Source organism: Bombina bombina, chromosome 5 (genome assembly GCF_027579735.1).
Source record: "Bombina bombina isolate aBomBom1 chromosome 5, aBomBom1.pri, whole genome shotgun sequence".
In the NCBI taxonomy this organism is placed as follows: Eukaryota; Metazoa; Chordata; class Amphibia; order Anura; family Bombinatoridae; genus Bombina; species Bombina bombina.
This window is the reverse complement of record NC_069503.1, coordinates 671,436,621-671,456,292: the sequence shown is the minus strand read 5'-3', so window position 1 is coordinate 671,456,292 and position 19,672 is coordinate 671,436,621.

The window sequence follows — 19,672 nt, the reverse complement described above, 5'->3', positions numbered from 1 at the left end:
TTACCTAACATATTAACCTTTGAGTAAATCAACATATACACAATGTAATCCCTAAGTGTATTAAAAATTGAAATGAATAGTTTAACAACATGACCGTAATTCTGGCAATCATATAACTTTGAGTGTTATTGACAACGGAATCAACCAATGAAAGTAAGCGAGATCTTATAAATCATCAGGAGAAATTAAGCTCAATGCCCTTTAAAAAAGTCTTGATGGTGAAACGCGTCAGGGACGTCTATGTTTGTCTGTTGTGTATCTATTTTAATAGCTAAATGGGAACATTCTAACAATATTAATAAGAGAGAAATATGTTGAATCACCGCAATTTACTTTGAATCGCAACCGCAGAAAAGTAGGACCGATTCTTTGGCTAATAACGTTTTCGAACCCACACTGGCTAAATTATACATTTTTGCCTAGAATATAATTATGCTGCCATCGGTCACTTTATTCAAAAGTACCACTATGCAAATTTTCACAAACTAACTGTTTCTCAATAGACTAAGTATTTTTTCATACAGGGTTTAGCATCCCTTGGGTAATATCTAACCCTATGCTAACTATTTAAATACCCTCAATTTGTTAAACACAGTGCTATACAGGGAGTGCAGAATTATTAGGCAAATGAGTATTTTGACCACATCATCCTCTTTATGCATGTTGTCTTACTCCAAGCTGTATAGGCTCGAAAGCCTACTACCAATTAAGCATATTAGGTGATGTGCATCTCTGTAATGAGAAGGGGTGTGGTCTAATGACATCAACACCCTATATCAGGTGTGCATAATTATTAGGCAACTTCCTTTCCTTTGGCAAAATGGGTCAAAAGAAGGACTTGACAGGCTCAGAAAAGTCAAAAATAGTGAGATATCTTGCAGAGGGATGCAGCACTCTTAAAATTGCAAAGCTTCTGAAGCGTGATCATCGAACAATCAAGCGTTTCATTCAAAATAGTCAACAGGGTCGCAAGAAGCGTGTGGAAAAACCAAGGCGCAAAATAACTGCCCATGAACTGAGAAAAGTCAAGCGTGCAGCTGCCAAGATGCCACTTGCCACCAGTTTGGCCATATTTCAGAGCTGCAACATCACTGGAGTGCCCAAAAGCACAAGGTGTGCAATACTCAGAGACATGGCCAAGGTAAGAAAGGATGAAAGACGACCACCACTGAACAAAACACAAGTTGAAACGTCAAGACTGGGCCAAGAAATATCTCAAGACTGATTTTTCTAAGGTTTTATGCACTGATGAAATGAGAGTGAGTCTTGGTGGGCCAGATGGATGGGCCCGTGGCTGGATTGGTAAAGGGCAGAGAGCTCCAGTCCGACTCAGACGCCAGCAAGGTGGAGGTGGAGTACTGGTTTGGGCTGGTATCATCAAAGATGAGCTTGTGGGGCCTTTTCGGGTTGAGGATGGAGTCAAGCTCAACTCCCAGTCCTACTGCCAGTTTCTGGAAGACACCTTCTTCAAGCAGTGGTACAGGAAGAAGTCTGCATCCTTCAAGAAAAACATGATTTTCATGCAGGACAATGCTCCATCACATGCGTCCAAGTACTCCACAGCGTGGCTGGCAAGAAAGGGTATAAAAGAAGAAAATCTAATGACATGGCCTCCTTGTTCACCTGATCTGAACCCCATTGAGAACCTGGGGTCCATCATCAAAAGTGAGATTTACAAGGAGGGAAAACAGTACACCTCTCTGAACAGTGTCTGGGAGGCTGTGGTTGCTGCTGCACGCAATGTTGATGGTGAACAGATCAAAACACTGACAGAATCCATGGATGGCAGGCTTTTGAGTGTCCTTGCAAAGAAAGGTGGCTATATTGGTCACTGATTTGTTTTTGTTTTGTTTTTGAATGTCAGAAATGTATATTTGTGAATGTTGATATGTTATATTGGTTTCACTGGTAAAAATAAATAATTGAAATGGGTATATATTTGTTTTTTGTTAAGTTGCCTAATAATTATGCACAGTAATAGTCACCTGCACACACAGATATCCCTCTAAAATAGCTATAACTAAAAACAAACTAAAAATTACTTCCAAAACTATTCAGCTTTGATATTAATGAGTTTTTTGGGTTCATTGAGAACATGGTTGTTGTTCAATAATAAAATTAATCCTCAAAAATACAACTTGCCTAATAATTCTGCACTCCCTGTATAAAACACTGCAACTATGAAATAATATTTTTTTCCTTCTTATTACTCTTCACAAATCCCATTTACATGTTTTTATCACATCACTTGCTTTTAATTTTTTCGACTTTGAATAAAAGTTTTAACAAGAGAGCATTAATATTGTTACATTATAGTACGTCTGTGAGTGCAATATGTGTATTCTTTCTTTTTGAGTCCTTAACTGATAAATCCTGTTCATTGACATTAGCTACCTAGGGTGTCATGAATTTTTCATGATACAACAGACTCCATGTTGTTGTTTTTTTATTTAAGCCTAACCGTGGCTCATCTATTATAACATTGAATTTTGTTTTTCTCAGTCTTGCTGATTGAGAAGTTGTATATCAATATGTTTTTCACTATTCAAGGTAGTTTACTTGCTTAGACTCCAGCTTGTCACTTATTTCTGTAAATAAGTGAAATTTATAACATTGTAGTCTAGGAATGTTGGGGTAAACATAAATAAAATAAGTATCTTTCTTGAATTTTTCCCTATATGCGGGAGCCATCTACTGTCAGAACAATAATATTGATTAATCTGATTAATTTTATGTTAATTAATGATTAAAATATTATAATTAATGACTCCTCCTAGAATAGAGAATGGTGATATATAGGGTCTAGCCCAATGGGAGGGGCTTTTTTTCCTGTATTTTGGAACTGGTCAAATCATATATGGAGTTGGTAATTTGCTAATCAACTACAGAGGTCCAAGATTATTGGATATAACTACTGAGGCTGGTTGAGCCTACTCGGACAGACCTACGACCCGACAACTTGATTCCTGCTTACAAAAGGGGAATTTATTTACTTTGGTGATGTATGAAATTAAGTCACATTAAATGTTAATGTCATTAAGATTTATACCTTACATTTATTTAAAATGTCTGTCTATTTAATCAGGCAAATTAATTAATTGTTTTATAGCTTTGTGTTTTTCTTTTGATAATTCCTACCACCTGGTCTTATTAGTCGACAATAACGCTGGGTGAATTAAGAATTGTGATAAATTATTATCCAACGGTTTGTCATGATTATTAATTTGCCTGATTCTTTGCAATTACCTTAAAGGGTGTATAACCAAATATTTAGTTCCCATCATCAAGCCAAATCTTGTGTTATTTTGATAATATGATTTGATTATTTTTATAGTTTAGTTTCTTCATTATTCTGTTTTTCTTGCTAGTTATTATGTTATTGTTTTAATTGATTATTATAGGATTGTAGTTTATTTTTCTATATATCTTTTGATTGCTAAGGTTACTATTAAATGCTGATTATTTTTCCAATTGAAATTTTTTAATAAAGTTAATTTTTGTTTATTCATCTGGTGTCGGTATAATTAATAGACTAATAGAAACCAAAAGGATTCAGGTTTTGTGTTTATTATCTTTAACACATTATAAGAAAGTGTGTCATTAAAAGTTACAGGCATTACTCATATCAACCCTTCACTTGTGCACTCTGGAACTCTCGCTCTGTTTGCAACAAGCTAACTTCTATCCATGATCTCTTTATCTCCCACTCTCTTAACCTTCTGGCTCTTACAGAAACCTGGCTCTCTGCTTCAGACACAGCATCCACTGCTACACTGTCACATGGGGGTCTCCATTTCAGCCACACTCCTAGGTCTGGCAATAGACAAGGAGGTGGTGTCGGTATTTTACTTTCCTCTCGTTGCACCGTCCAACAAATACAGCCCTTCTCTTCACTCACATTTTCTTCATTTGAAGCACACATGATTCGGCTATTCTCTCCCCTCTCTATACGTGTTGCAGTCATATACCGCCCCCCTGGCTCCCCAACTCAATTTTTAGATCACTTTGCTGCCTGGCTTCCTTATTTCGTTTCCTCAGACACCCCTGCCCTCATTCTTGGTGACTTCAACATTCCCCTTAACAATCCCACTGCCTCTTCTGCTAAACAACTTCTGCAACTCACTTCCTCTTTCGGTCTGTCGCAATGGACTGATTCTCCCACTCACAAAGACGGTCACTCCCTTGACCTGATCTTTAGCTATCAATGCACTCTTTCAAACTTCTCAAACTCCCCTTTTCCTCTTTCTGACCACCATCTCCTTACCTGCAACATATCATCCCTTCCTACAACTCTCCCACCTTCTACTCCTCACACCAAACTTCACAGAAGCATTAGGTCTTTAGATCAGCAACAACTTGCTAATTCCCTTCAACCGCTCCTCTCATCCTTCTCCTCCTTTTCCTGCCCTGAACAATCTATCTGCCACTATAATTCCACCCTTATATCCGTCCTTGACAATCTCGCCCCTCTTACCACTGCTAGGAAATAACACACTCATCCCCAGCCCTGGCATACTCCTCTGACACGGTACCTACGCAGATGTTCCCGTACTGCTGAACGACATTGGAGAAAATGACGGAGTTCAGCTGATTTTCTTCATTACAAATTCATCTTGAACTCCTACTACTCTGCCCTTAATCTCCACAAGCAACACTACTTCTCTACTCTTATATCTAATCTTTCTTCAAACCCAAAACGTCTGTTCTCCACTTTCAATACTCTCCTCCGCCCTCCCCCACTTCCTAATACAACTTCTCTGTCAGCTCAAGACTTTGCCAGTCAATTCATTAACAAAATTGATTCCATCAGACATGAAATCAGCTCTCAACACACTTCCATTCTCCCCCCCCCCTCAAATACTCTCACTCAACCACAACCCTCATAACCTGAAACTTAGTTCATTCTCCCCTGTTACTGAGGACGAAGTTTCAGCACTTATACTGTGCTCTCACCTCACTACCTGTCCCCTTGACCCTATCCCCTCACAGCTGCTCCCCTCTCTCTCTGCTACCCTTACCCCTATACTAACACACATTTTCAACCTCTCCCTCAGCACTGGTACATTTCCCTCATCATTGAAACATGCACTGGTCACACCTATCCTCAAAAAACCTTCCCTTGATCCTACCTCCCCATCCAACTACCGCCCAATTTCCCTCCTCCCTCTTGCTTCAAAGCTTCTCGAAAAACTAGTATATGCACGCCTATCCCATTTCCTTACGTTAAACTCCCTTCTTGACCTGCTGCAATCTGGATTTCGTCCCTATCACTCCACAGAGACAGCTATTGTTAAGGTCACCAACGACCTACTTACAGCTAAATCAAAAGGCCACTTCTTGCTGCTTATCCTCCTTGATCTGTCCGCAGCCTTTGACACTGTCGACCACCATCTTTTGCTCCAAAGCCTCCAATCCTTTGGCATCTGTGACACAGCCCTTTTGTGGCTCTCTTCCTACCTGTCAAACCGTACCTTCAGTGTAGCCTTCTCTGGGGCCTCCTCTGCCCCGTCACCCCTTTCTGTCGGAGTACCGCAAGGCTCTGTTCTCGGTCCCCTTCTCTTCTCAATCTATACGTCATCACTAGGTTCCCTTATTAAGTCCCACGGTTTCCAATATCATTTGTATGCCGATGACACCCAAATCTACTTCTCTGCACCAGAACTATCTCCTTCCTTGCTATCCCGTGTCACTAACTGTCTTTCTCACATCTCTTCCTGGATGTCCTCTCACTACCTCAAGCTAAATCTCTCCAAAACTGAGCTCCTCATTTTCCCCCCTTCTTCCAAAATCTCCACCCCCAATATCTCTATAACTGTCGACAACTCCATCATTACCCCTACCCCGCATGCCCGATGTCTCGGGGTCACATTTGACTCAGATCTTTCCTTCACTCCTCACATTCAGTCCTTGGCTACAGCCTGCCGCTTCCACCTTAAAAACATCTCTAAAATTAGACACTTCCTTACACAAGACACAACTAAGATTTTAATCCACTCTCTCATTCTTTCCCGCCTTGATTACTGCAACTCTGTCCTCTCTGGTCTCCCCACCTGCCGCCTAGCTCCTTTACAATCCATAATGAATGCCTCTGCCAGACTCATCTTCCTTACACGTCGCTCTTCATCTGCTGCGCCTCTCTGCCAATCCCTTCACTGGCTTCCTCTTGCCTCTAGGATCAAACACAAAACTTTCACTCTTACATACAAAGCCCTCAACTGCACTGCTCCCCCCTACATCTCAGACCTTGTCTCCAGATACTCTCCCTCCCGTCCCCTTCGCTCTGCTCATGACCTCCTACTCTCCTCCTCTCTTGTCACCTCATCACACTCCCGTTTACAGGACTTCTACAGACTGGCTCCCATCTTATGGAACTCTCTGCCTCGCTCCACAAGACTCTCTTCTAGTTTTAAAAGCTTCAAGTGCTCCCTAAAGACTCTACTGTTCAGGGACACATACAACCTACGCTAACCTTTCCCAATACCAGTTCCGCTCCTCCACTGCAATCCCCTTAACCCTCTTAGCATGTAAGCCTAAAAGTCCAGCTGTTTGTAGATCACCTTCTTAAGAGCTGACTACAACAGTGCAACTCTTGGCAGGGCCCTCTACCCTATAATTGTTTTGTTGTACTCCCCTTTGTTTATAGCGCTGCGGAATCTGTTGGCGCTCTACAAATAACCGATAATAATAATAATAATCACATAATATACTTCGATACATAAAGGTAATATTCATAACAGGAGCCTTTATTTAATGGTCTGCACATAGTGTTCACTACAAAACAGTAGTATAATTTTGATGAGGTCTCTAAATTAGAGCCTGCCTAAGGACTCTTATCACTATACTTTTTATGACAGCTCCAAGAAAGAGATTTGAATTTGCTTTAGGCATTGATTTTTTTTCTTTTTTAACTTTTTAACCATTATTCAGTAAAGCATTATTTATTTATTTTTATTCTCATAATACCATAGGTCAGCTCCCAACAAGGAAGCTACAAATTTAAAGGTTATAACTGGAAGAAGAACTTCACATGCAATTACAATTATCCATGTGTTTCCTTTATGAAAAGGTAGAAGAGAAAAATATATTACAGACACAGCTGCTTAAACAACTTATTTGTATTGATTTGTCATCATAGCTACGTGTATTAGGTAGTGAAAATCAATTATACCATTACATTTTACACGCTCTAGCTGCAGCTTTAAATCATACTCACTTTCTAGAAAAAAAGCAATTGTGTTACTGTATATGTTAAAGGCAAACACATCTATACTGAATGAATACAGTAGAAAAACAGTACTGAACCAGTAAGCCTGTATTAAAAGCAGGATGTTATCATCAAATATTTGGTAAAGGTGTTCATACTCTATCTTATGTATGGCCAATAGCAGATGCATTCAAATTAGAAGTGGATATAAAGGGCTTGCATGCACTTCCAGTGTTCCAGTAACAAATTCCCGGACGTTACAAAAAACAAAAAAAGTATATAGTAAAATTATAACAGTTTGTATAATCAAACAATAAAAGTAAAAAAAAGAAGGAAATTATACCATACAACATTGTGCACTATAAGGTCATGGGATAATATTCAAAAGGTGAATTTTTTCATACCTCAAAGATGTTATGATTGCACAAGAATTCACTTATGCAATTTCATTTCCTGCTCTCATTCAACCAGTCACACAATAACAGGGGTTGTTAATCACCCTGGTCAGTACATTCTGTGATGATTTCACGCCATCATTTCTGAGATGGCGGAGAGGCTAGAAAACAGAAATATTATGACTGTTGCTTCTTAATTTACAGTTGCAGGTTGCAGGTTGCATGAGCTATGCTACAATGCAAGGGCTCACAATCTGCATTTGCAGCTTCTTAAATTGAGAGCAAAACGTTAGCTTGATGTTGCTATAAAGATATTTATAACTCATGAGACTGTAATCACAGATAATTATCTAATGTGTTTGTTTTATGGATTTACCAATAAAGGGCTCCATGTACGAAGCAGCTATGGAGCCCTTGCGGGGCAGGTACACATATGCAATCATTCTTCCCGCAATGTAAAAAGCAGTGTCGCTCTCAGTGATTGACAGTCCCTTCAGTCACGTGAATGAAGGGGCAGGCATTACACACTCCGATGAGTGTGTAATGATACATACGGGCCAGGGGATGAACACATTCACTGCCCGTCTGTAATGAAGGCAGGCGGACAGTTTTGCAAGTTGAGAAGTTGTCTGCCCTCCTCTTAGTACATGGAACCCAAAGACTGAAATGATGATACATGTTTTACCATTGCACTCCCTTAAATCCTCTATAGCCCAAGCAGAGATCATAGTAATCTTCCAAAAAACATACATTGCAACTCGGCAAATGTATACAATGTGATAAATCTTTAATCCATCAAGCAATTAAAACACAACTTTTTGGCCTACAAACTGGACCTTTTCCAAGAGAACTAAATGTTATGTTATAACACAAAATACTTTAAAAAGTACATTGTCGTAATGTTTGCAAAAAATCCCACTCTAGTAACTGGAAACTGCATGCATACCCGTCCAGTACTACTTTGCAACCTCTGTGTAATACAATCTCATATGTAGTACAAATTACTTATTGTATTGCAGTCATACAGTATGAAACAAAAATAAAATTAAGATTAAATAATAAAACAAAATTTAGATTAAATAATTAAAAATATATATTAAAAAAACTAATCCAAAACTATGCGTCTTCATTTTCATAAGGTACTACCACCGTAATCATGATAACTAATATAACTATCAATGGCCACAGAGGGCTAAGTTTGTACCATCTGTGCTTACAAATTAAATAACAAACCCAAACCCTTACAATTACTACAACATAATCAAATGCATTAATTTTTATAAGGGGCACATAACTTATTGTGTACAAGGTATTGCAAAATATCATGTCAAACCATGAAACATCAAGGTAGTAATTAAACAATAGATCATTGTCCGGTGTATCAGACACGTAAATACAATCACAACACAACATGGGACAATCATCTGTCAGACAGAAAGTAAGATAGTGATACTTGTTTATTTATCCACAGAGGTGCCATGAACATAAAATTAAATATTTTATCAATTGTTATACTACGCATGTAGTTTATTTATTAATTTGCAATCAATGTCAGATACAGTACACAGGAAAACTAAGAGACCTATAAACAGGGGCGTATTAAGGCATAGGCCAACAAGGCCGGTGCCTAGGGCAGCAGATTTTTAAGGGGCAGCATAATTTTGAGTCCCTAGGGCCACTCTACTGAACTCAGGCCCGGGTGGCTAAATCAACCAGAGCCCGGCTATTGCTATCCTATGGGATTGTATGTGGGTGCGCATGACGTGCTGACAGTGGAGGTGGAGCTCACTTGCGCAGCCTGGCCTGGACTGAGAGGGAATGCGGTATTCTTCCTGGCTCCACCACGTGATTGAGACTTACACAGACTACACAGTGCAGTGTGCACTACACCGTGACCACTGTGAAACAGCATATGCCTTTCTCCCTTCAATACATCTTCATTAGGCATTAAAATACTTAAACGGATTAGTCACTAAATACTTGTACATTTACCGTTTGTCTATCTGTCATAAATGCAAAGAATAAGTATTTATTGCTGAATCTATACAACCATTTGACTTAAAACACAACTAAAAATATGTTGTATGCATTTAATTCATTCAGAAACAATACAAGTATATACTTTATTATGATTGTATCATGTGACTTTATCCCCTAGGATACAATTCCTAAACCTATCATAACTACTGTTGTATTTTTTAAGTACTTTTAAAGGCCAGTTTGTATATTCATTACATATTTATCCAAGCAGATATTTTTCTTAAATAACTGTCAATCACCAAAGAAGATGTTTAAGGTTAAACAACTACCTACTGACAAACTATCAAACAGTGAAGGATATTTTTTTTCTGATATAAACACTTTAATCATCTGACTTGCAAAATAATGTCTTAATATATATATATATATTATTCATATAGACATAACCCTAGTGCTATAGAATATATAGCCAGAGAGGCAGGTAAATTATAGATGTCAATGTGTATAATAAGGTAAATTTTTCATCACTCTTAAATCTATTTTGATGGCATAAGAAGGTAAATGTTTTCTGTAATGAATTTGACTATGAAAATGTATAAGCATTTAAAATTTGTCTCTAAGGGATAATGTCTTTGTACTACTTTTCTACGTAACAAAATCTTCAATTGCAAATACACTAAACAAATATAATATATATATATATATCTATGGCATAAGAAGGTAAATGCTTTTGATATGAATTTAATTATGAAAATGTATAAGTACAAAAAATTGTCTTTTAGGGATTATCCTTTTCTACTGCTTTTCTATAAATAGAATTTTTCAATTGCAATACTAAACTAATATAATATATATATCACTAATTATATGGTAACAGATACTTTGTATAAACTGTGTTTTATCTATTAATGTTATCTAGAAGACACATAGGCATTATATAAAAATGATGTATATCCCTTTAAAAATAAAGGTATGTAAAGGTGTGTGGTCTGGTCACACACATGCAGTGATCAAGTGCGTATGCGCACAAAACTAGTCTGCGTTGACTAAACCACATTTACCTGTGTTGCTTTTACTTCACCTAAGATTTGTTTTTACCTGCAATTTTCTAATAAATCTTTTGAACTTTTATTCACAGAGTGGATTGATCCCTTTGTTTGGGGAGTTGGAGCGCACTACATTTTGGATTTCTTATCTATTATAGTGGCAGGGGTTTTACTCTGAGATAACTATTCTGCTCTGAAAACAGACCCAACATCATGGCCGCCAACAGGAGGGTCTACAGGGACCAGAGAGATATTTAGAAATAGTATGTTATGCTTACATTGCTGCTGAATGCAGGTGGAGTAACCCTGTTAATGGTATAATAATACTCCAATTTATGTTAACTTCCATAAATTGATTTAAAATAGAACTCAAAAGTGTGGTGAGGTATTATAGTGAGAGTCCCATCTCAGATCAATCTGTTTAAACTAGATAGGAGTCAGATCTCCTTTGTATTAGAGTGAGCATGATATACTTGAAACAAAAACAAGCAAAAAGAACAGATTTGGAAAATAATTTGTCACACTAGAAACCTGAAGAAGTAAGGACTATTCTAAAACTCTAGCTGACTCCCAATCACAGTGCAAGGGAAACGTTGCGTCTGAAATAAATGACTGATGGCAAGAGCCTGAAGTATGTCCAGCAAAGTACTATCAATAGGCTATGCGCCCTGGTTGAGCTTTGTGTCAGTAGCAATAGTTTCGGCCAGAGCCTAGTAATCTGGAAAGTTAGTGGTTGTGGTCTACAAGTGTGGTCTCCTTTCCAAGTATCGGGTATGAAGTTGGCTGCCTCATGGTTTTCTCCAGCAGATAGACTGCTTGCACAGCCTGATTCAATTAGGCGACCACTCAGAAAAAACTTATGATCAGCGATCTCTGATGTGCCCATTGTAAACTCTCCGGATCTATCCCTTTCCACCAGGGAGCTATGCTGAGAGCCGCTGAGCGTAACCAAGTCGTTGGGCTGGTGAACCTGGGGATCGGATGTAGCAGGTGAGCAGTGAGGTACTGGGAGTGCTGATAAATGCTCTGGGTGGTTAGGTTTAGGCATCAGCAATTGCTCCCCAGAGGTTTTTTCCCTTTGTGAATATTGCATGGAGTTCAATCCAGTGATCATCTAGTGATGCCTCCATTTTTCTCAGGATTAATATAGCTGCCACTTCCATTTTAGATGTGGCTTTATATGACGCAGCAGACAACAGCTTAAAGATAATTTTCCAGGAGTTCCCTTTTTGTAGGCGTACTTATATCTCATCTCCACAAGACCCACTATAGCGTTAGGACATGCTGCAATAGCCAGTATTAGCAGTTCATTCTACTTGCTTTACCTGGCGGGCCAAGGATGAGGTTAGGCTGAATGACTCAAGGCTGCCACAGTTTCTTACTAACTATCCATATTAGGGCTCTAGATTCTATTTGCACAGATATATTTCCCTCTGAAGAATCACTGTAAAGGGATCTTTGATTATTAATAGTTCCTTAGATATTCGATGGGTTATCATTAGATTATTAGGAGCCTCTGTTTTTGCGATGCGTCTTGGCTGTCAGTCGGACATGCCATTTTATTATTAATAAAATAATATCATCAAGCATTTTTGAACAATTCAAAATGGCTGCCAAACCACATGACATATCAACTTCTCTTGAACAAATCTGAATGTTAGTCACAAGATAACTCTATAAACAAAATTTCAAGTCTTTCTCATAAGCGGTTTTGGAGAAGAAGATTTTTGTAGTTTTTAAAAACAATGCATAAGATACAAAATGTCAGCCAGGATATGCAATGTATGGCTTTCAAATTGCACATACTAATGCTCACTATAGACCTCTACAATTTGGAGAAGTTTCATGAAAATTTGCAAATATTTTATTTCACAAAGGTGACTGCGCAGTGCGAATTTTGAATGCAATATTGCCTTTAAGCATCATGAATAAGTGTAATCATGTATCTACTACACTGTAATATAGTTAAATAGTGTAAACATAATGCATAAAGTGCACATTTATGCAATTAAACAATGATAAAAAGGCAAATGGTTTATAGCAGCCATGTTGATTATGGAAAATTCGCAGTTTGAACAATCTTGGTAGATGACCTTGCAAACAGAACACTTCATTGCACTTAGTGGTTTCAGAGAAGAAGATATTTAAAAATGTTCGCACATTTCAAAATGGCAGCTAGATCATATGACTTAATCACTTGAACAAACTTTATTCTAGGTAAGTACAGGAATACACACAGCAAGTTTCACAACTGTAACATACGTGGTTCTGGAGAAGAAGATTTTCAAGCGTTTGTCGAAATTTGTCGCAAAAAGCACTATGGCTGCTAGATCATGTGACCTTTGAGATATATGTTGCAGCGTATTATGCACAGCATATATCTGTAGCATTGTGCCAAGTTTTGTGAGTTTTTGAGTTATGCTGTGGTCATTAAAAGCATTTGAAAAAAAGCGGTTGCAAAGAAAACACATTTTCGAAATTTTCGCATAAACCAATATGGCTGTCACAGCTTGTGACCAATTCCTTCAACATGAAGAAATGTGACTCTAGGTCACAATATAAGGTTATACAACAAGTTTCACAGTTCTAACATTAGTGGTTGCAGAGAAAATAGATTTTTGATTTTTTTTTGTAAAACAAAATGGCTGCCAGATCATATGATATACAGCCTCCATATTATGCACAATAGTTTTCACCATTGACGTCAATAAACATGGCAAAACGAAAGCATTTTTGTAAAACGGTTTTGTTTTATTATTGATTTAAAATATCATTAAGCATTTTAGAACAATTCAAAATGGCTGCCAGACCACATGACATCAACTTCTCTTGAACAAATCTGAATGTTAGTCATAAGATAACTCTATAAACAAAATTTCAAGTCTGTCCCATAAGCGGTTTCTTAGAAGAAGATTTTTGTAGTTTTTAAAAACAGTGCATACGAAACAAAATGGCCGCCAAGCTATGCAATGTATGGCTTTCAAATGGCACATACTAATGCTCGCTATAGACCTCTACAATTTTCAGTAGTTTTATGAAAATTTGCAAATGTTTTATTTTATGAAGGCGACTGCACAGTGTGAATTTTGACTGCACTATTGCCTTTAGGTGTCATGACTATGTGTAATCATGTGTCTACTACACTGTAATATAGTTAAATAGTGTAAACATAATGCATAAAGTACAAATTTATGCAATAAATACAGCGATAAAAAGGTGAATGGCTCATAGCAGCCATGTTGATTATGGAAAATTTGCAGTTTTAACAATGTTGGTAGATGAGCTTGCAAAGAGCACATGTGCAAAATTGCACTTCATTGAATTTAGCGGATTTAGAGAAGAAGATGTTTAAAGATTTTTGCACATTTCAAAATGGCAGCTAGGTCATGTGACTAAATCACTTCTCTTGAACAAACTTTATTCTAGCTCAGTACAGCAGTACACACAGCAAGTTTCACAACTGTAACAAAAGCGGTTCCGAAGAAGATTTTCAATCGCTTGTCAAATTTGTTGCAAAAGGCAATATGATCACATGACCTATGAGATTTATGTATCATAGGGTTATGCACAGCATAGATCTCTAGCATTGTGCCAAGTTTCATGAGGTTTTGAGTTATGTTGTTGTTATTATAAGCATTTGAAAAAAAATGTGGATAAAAATAATAATAATACAAGCAATAACAAATAACAATATAGCTTCAATTAGCAATAGAGGTGGCCAAGTGCATCACCTTTGCAATGGCATACAAGCAGCTAAGTCACACTATAAAGCAAGTTTTTACAGTTCTAACATAAGCAGATGGAAAGAAAACACATTTTTTAAATGTTTGTGTTTTTCAAGATGGCTGCCACACCATATGACTAATACTTTCAACACGAACAGATATAACTCTAGGTCACAATATATGGTTATACAGCAAATTTCACAGCTTTAACATAAGCGGTTGCACAGAAAACACATTTTCAAATTGTTCACGTAAACCAATATGGCTGCAACAGCTTGTGACCATTATCTTCAAAATTAACAACTATGACTCTAGCAATATAAGGTTTTACAGCAAGTTTCACAGTTCTAACATAAGCGGTTGCAGAGAAAATAGATTGCACATACCCACCCTTGAGGGTGGGTACGTGCAATTGCGCTCACTGAGATCGGAGGCCTGTAGGTCTGTAGACGTTTAACTATTTATTATATATATATATATATATATATATATATATTATTAGAAGTTTAACTATTTATGCTTGAATATCTGCATATGCCTATATTGCTGTTTTGATTTAATATTGTTGTAAGGATATCTGTCTATATTAGGCTTGATTCCCCTCTGTTAAATACTGATACAATAACCAGAGGTATATAAATAAGGTTAATTCCTAAGTAAAGTCTGATATTAACTATTGTTTAAGATATAAAATGACTGGTCATTGTTGACTAAATTTAGCTTGTGACAATTAACAACTGTGACTCTAGCAATATAAGGTTTTACAGCAAGTTTCACAGTTCTAACATAAGCGGTTGCAGAGAAAATAGATTTTCGAAATGTTCACGTAAAAACTAGATGGCTACCAGAATATATGATATACAACCTCCATACTATGCACAATAGTCCTCACTATAGATGTCAATAAACATGGCAAAAATAAATAATTTTTGTGAAACAGTTTTTGATTTATTATTAATTAAAAAATATCGTTAAGCTATTTTTGGATTTACAGTGGGCGTGGCCTTGAGGGTGGGTACGTGCAATTGCGCTCACTGAGATCGGAGGCCTGTAGGTCTGTAGAGCTCTCATAGGTGGGACTCCAACAATCCTGTTGGGGCTGCAACGTGGTCAGTGGGAGGAAAGATATTGAATATGCCAGCTGGGAAGGCCAGCGAGGGGGAAGGAATGCCCCAATTAAATCCAGACGACATCGCTATCCCCACAGGAGTGTACTACCCACCAGGACCCACAGATGAGCGGCGAGCAGAGGTAGCAGGGACATCCCTACAGACACCGATATCCATGGCCCCACAGTGAGGGGAATAAGGGACCAGGTATACAATAAGCCTGAGAAGGGACCCACCGGTAAGTCCACTATTAAAGGGAGATTCCAGCTGAGACGCTGGAAGGCGAAGTCTACTCACAGGCTTGAATTATCAACAAGACAAGAACAAGATAAGTGCTACTTCCTTATCATCAACATTCTTTCATATACTTAAATTGCTGGACATACATATGGCAGTAAAACTAGGTGTATAACTCATTAGTATGTGAAAAGCTAGCTAAGTGAGTTCCTGCAAGAGTAGGGCCTAGATGGTGTAGCCCCCAATGTTTACTTTACATCTGGTGATTACGTGTTTATGATAACAAACTGGCAAATACCTCAAACTCCAACTAGGAAATGCAAAAACATGGATTTTTTGTTGAAGATGCAAACTTAGAGGAGTAATATTAAGGCCTAGGGGCCAAATTATCATTGTGCGAGCGGACATGATAAATGCCAACAGCATACGCTCTCTGCATTTATCATTGCACAAGCAGTTCTTGTGAACTGCTGGTGCAATACCACCCCCTGCAGATTTGTGGCCAATCGGCCGCTAGCAGCGGGTGTCAATCAACCTGATCGTATTCGATCGGGTTGATTTCTGTCGATTTCTATCCGTCGCCTCAGAGCAGACGGACAGGTTATGGAGCAGCGGCCTTTAGACTGCTGCTTTATAACTTGTGTTTCCGACGAGAGTGAAGACTCGCCAGAAACACGGGGCATCAAGCTCCATAGAGAGCTTGATAAATATGCATCTGCCTGAGGAAACAGTATATCTGAGAAACGCGTCGCATTGTTTCTCCACAAGCCATATATAATCTGGCACTGAGATGAGTGGTAAACTTTTTTATATTTTTTAATAAATATGTTTCTATGTAAATTCACTCTGAGTGCTGTGTATGGTATTTTGCTATGCTACTTTTAGAGTGTTAATGTTTTGACACCCACACATTGCCATTGTATCTTGGATCAGCCAGCTGGATTGCTGTTAAAATCCAGCCTGTCTCTATAGGCCTAAGTGATTGCCTTCAACACATGTGACTATCCTGTATATCACTGGCTATTCGTGTTACCGAATCACCATTGATCTGCACCATTGGCACCTCTATCTATTGCTTTTATTTATAAAGGAAGGAGTTGAGACCAATTGGAATGCTGATGATTAACATAGTGCCTGAGATAGGATTCAAGAGATTGGTTTACCCGTTCAGTTTGGCCATTGGATTGAGGATGATGGGCAGTAGATAGAGAAATGGTAACTCCAAATTGTTTGCAAAGAGATTTCCAGAATCTTGAGACAAATTGAACTCCACGATCGGAAACAATGTCCAAAGGAAATCCATGTAATCTGGTGATATGGACAATAAAAAGTTCAGCGAGTTTCTGGGCAGAAGGTAATCCAGGTAAAGGAACAAAATGGGCTGCTTTGCAAAATCTGTCAACCACTACCCATATGGTCTTGTTTTCAGCTGAATTAGGAAGGTCAGTAATAAAGTCCATGGAAATATGAGACAAGGGGTATTATGGTACAAGAAGAGGTTGTAAGAGCACAAAAGGTAAACAAGAAGACTGCTTATTTAAGGCACAAGAATTACAAGCAGCAATATAATCCTTGACATCTTTGATCATGTAAGGCCACCAGACATGTTGTTTGAGTTTCCATAACGTATTGCGCACTCCAGGATGTCCTGCCAAAATATTATCATGAGCCCAACGAAGAAGTTTGAGACGGAATTCAGGAGGTACATACAGGATTCCAGGAGGTAGTTTATAGGAAGATGGAATTGTGGCTTGAGCAGACTGTAAAGCTTGAAAAGGAAAAGTGGACAACTGAGCTAGAACTCTAGCTGGACGGAGAATGGGTTCAGAATCCAATAACGCTGAATCAGAGGCCTGAAATTGTCTGGATAAAGCATCCGCCTTGGAGTTCTTAGAACCAGGAATATAAGAGAGGACAAAATTAAATCTGAAAAAGAACAAAGCCCATCGAGCTTGACGTGAGTTAAGGCGTTTAGCAGTATGGAGATACAGAAGATTTTTATGACCCGTTAGAATAAGAAACGGTTGAACCGTGCCCTCAAGCAAATGTCTCCATTCTCCCAAAGCCATCTTTATGGCTAGCAATTCTTTGTTACCAACGTCATAATTCTGTTCTGCAGGATTAAACTTTTTGGAGAAGAACCCCACTGGAAGGATTTTACTAGTGACTAGATTTCATTGAGATAACACAGCTCCTGCAGCTATTAAAGAAGCATCCACTTCAAGGATGAATTGGAGATCAGGTACTGGATGACAAAGAATAGGAGTTGAAGTAAATGCTGATTTCAAAGATTCAAAGGCCTGTAAGGCTTTATCAGACCAGTGTTTGCAGTCTTCACCCTTCTTAGTAAGAGCAGTAAGAGGAGCAGTGATGTTAGCAAAGTCTTTTATGAATTTTCGATAGTAATTGGCAAAGCCAAGAAAGCTCTGAAGAGATCTTAAGGAAGTTGGTCTAGGCCAATCTTTAATAGCCGACAGTTTATCGGAATCCATCTCAAATCCAGACTGTGAAATGATGTAACCCAAAAAATGAATAGAATCTTGATGAAAAGAGCACTTTTCAAGTTTGGCAAAGAGAGAATTCTCACGTAATCTCTGGAGTACCAGCTTAACATGGTGAAGATGATCTTGCGAAGTCCGGGAGTATATCAGAATATCATCAAGATAGATAATGACAAATTGATTAAGGTAGTCTCTGAAGATTTCATTAACAAAATGTTGAAAAACAGCAGGGGCATTGCATAACCCAAAAGGCATAACTAAATATTCATAGTGGCCAAATCTAGTGTTGAATGCAGACTTCCACTTATCCCCTTTACGAATTCTGACTAAATTGTATGCCCCACGAAGATCCAATTTGGTAAAAATGGAAGCACCTTGAAGATGATCAAACAATTCAGGAATGAGAGGAAGAGGATAACAATTCTTGATAGTTATCTGATTAAGAGCATGATAGTCAATGCACGGTCGAAGACCCCCATCTTTCTTTTCAACAAAGAAAAAACCTGCTCCTACAGGTGAGGATAATGGACAAATAAAACCTCGGGCCAAATTATCCTTGATGTATTCTTCGAGTGAAACGTTTTCTTGACGAGAAAGAGGGTACGTTTTGCCTCTAGGAAGAGGAGCTCCAGGTAATAGATCAATGGGACAATCAAAAGTCCGATGTGGAGGTAAAATTTCAGCATCTTTTTTTAGAAAATACATCATGAAAAGAATGATAATGTACTCGTAAAGAATCAGGAATGTCCAAAACTTCCAAAACAGTACTTGAAGGTTTGTGACTATTTTGAAGACATTGTTTGAAACAAGAAGTTCCCCAAGCAACAAGTTCCCCCTTAGACCAGGAGAAAACCGGATCATGAAGTTGTAACCAAGGAAGTCCCAAAATCAAAGGAAACTGAGGATAGGAGATGATGTCAAAACTGATGGTTTCTGAGTGGAGTACTCCTACAGACATAAGAAGTGGTATCGTAGAATATTGAATGATTCCAGAACCTAGGGGTTGACCACTGACAGTAGTGACTTTAATAATTTGGCTCTTGGAAAGTAAAGGAATCCGGAGAGAATTGACAAAATCAGAATCCATAAACATCCCTGCAGCTCCGGAATCGATAAGTGATTAAGCCTGGAACTTGGTGTTGCCACAACGAAAAGTGACTGGAACAAAAAGCTTAGGATTGAGGGTAGACAAATGTTTTTGGCTTAACTCAGTCCCTCTTTCAGAAGTTAAGCCCTGGCTTTTACTGGACGAGTTGGACAATCCTTCAACAAATGTCCTTTAATACCACAGTACAGACATAGTCCAAGATTACGCCTTCTGAGGTGTTCAGCTTCAGATAACTTAATGGCTCCAACCTCCATGGGTTCTATTGATTCAGAAACAGAAGAACTAGGACCAGGAAGATTAGGAGAATGGGTAATTGGACGGAAAGTTGACTTGTTACGGTCTCATTCATGGAGACGCTCAGAATAGC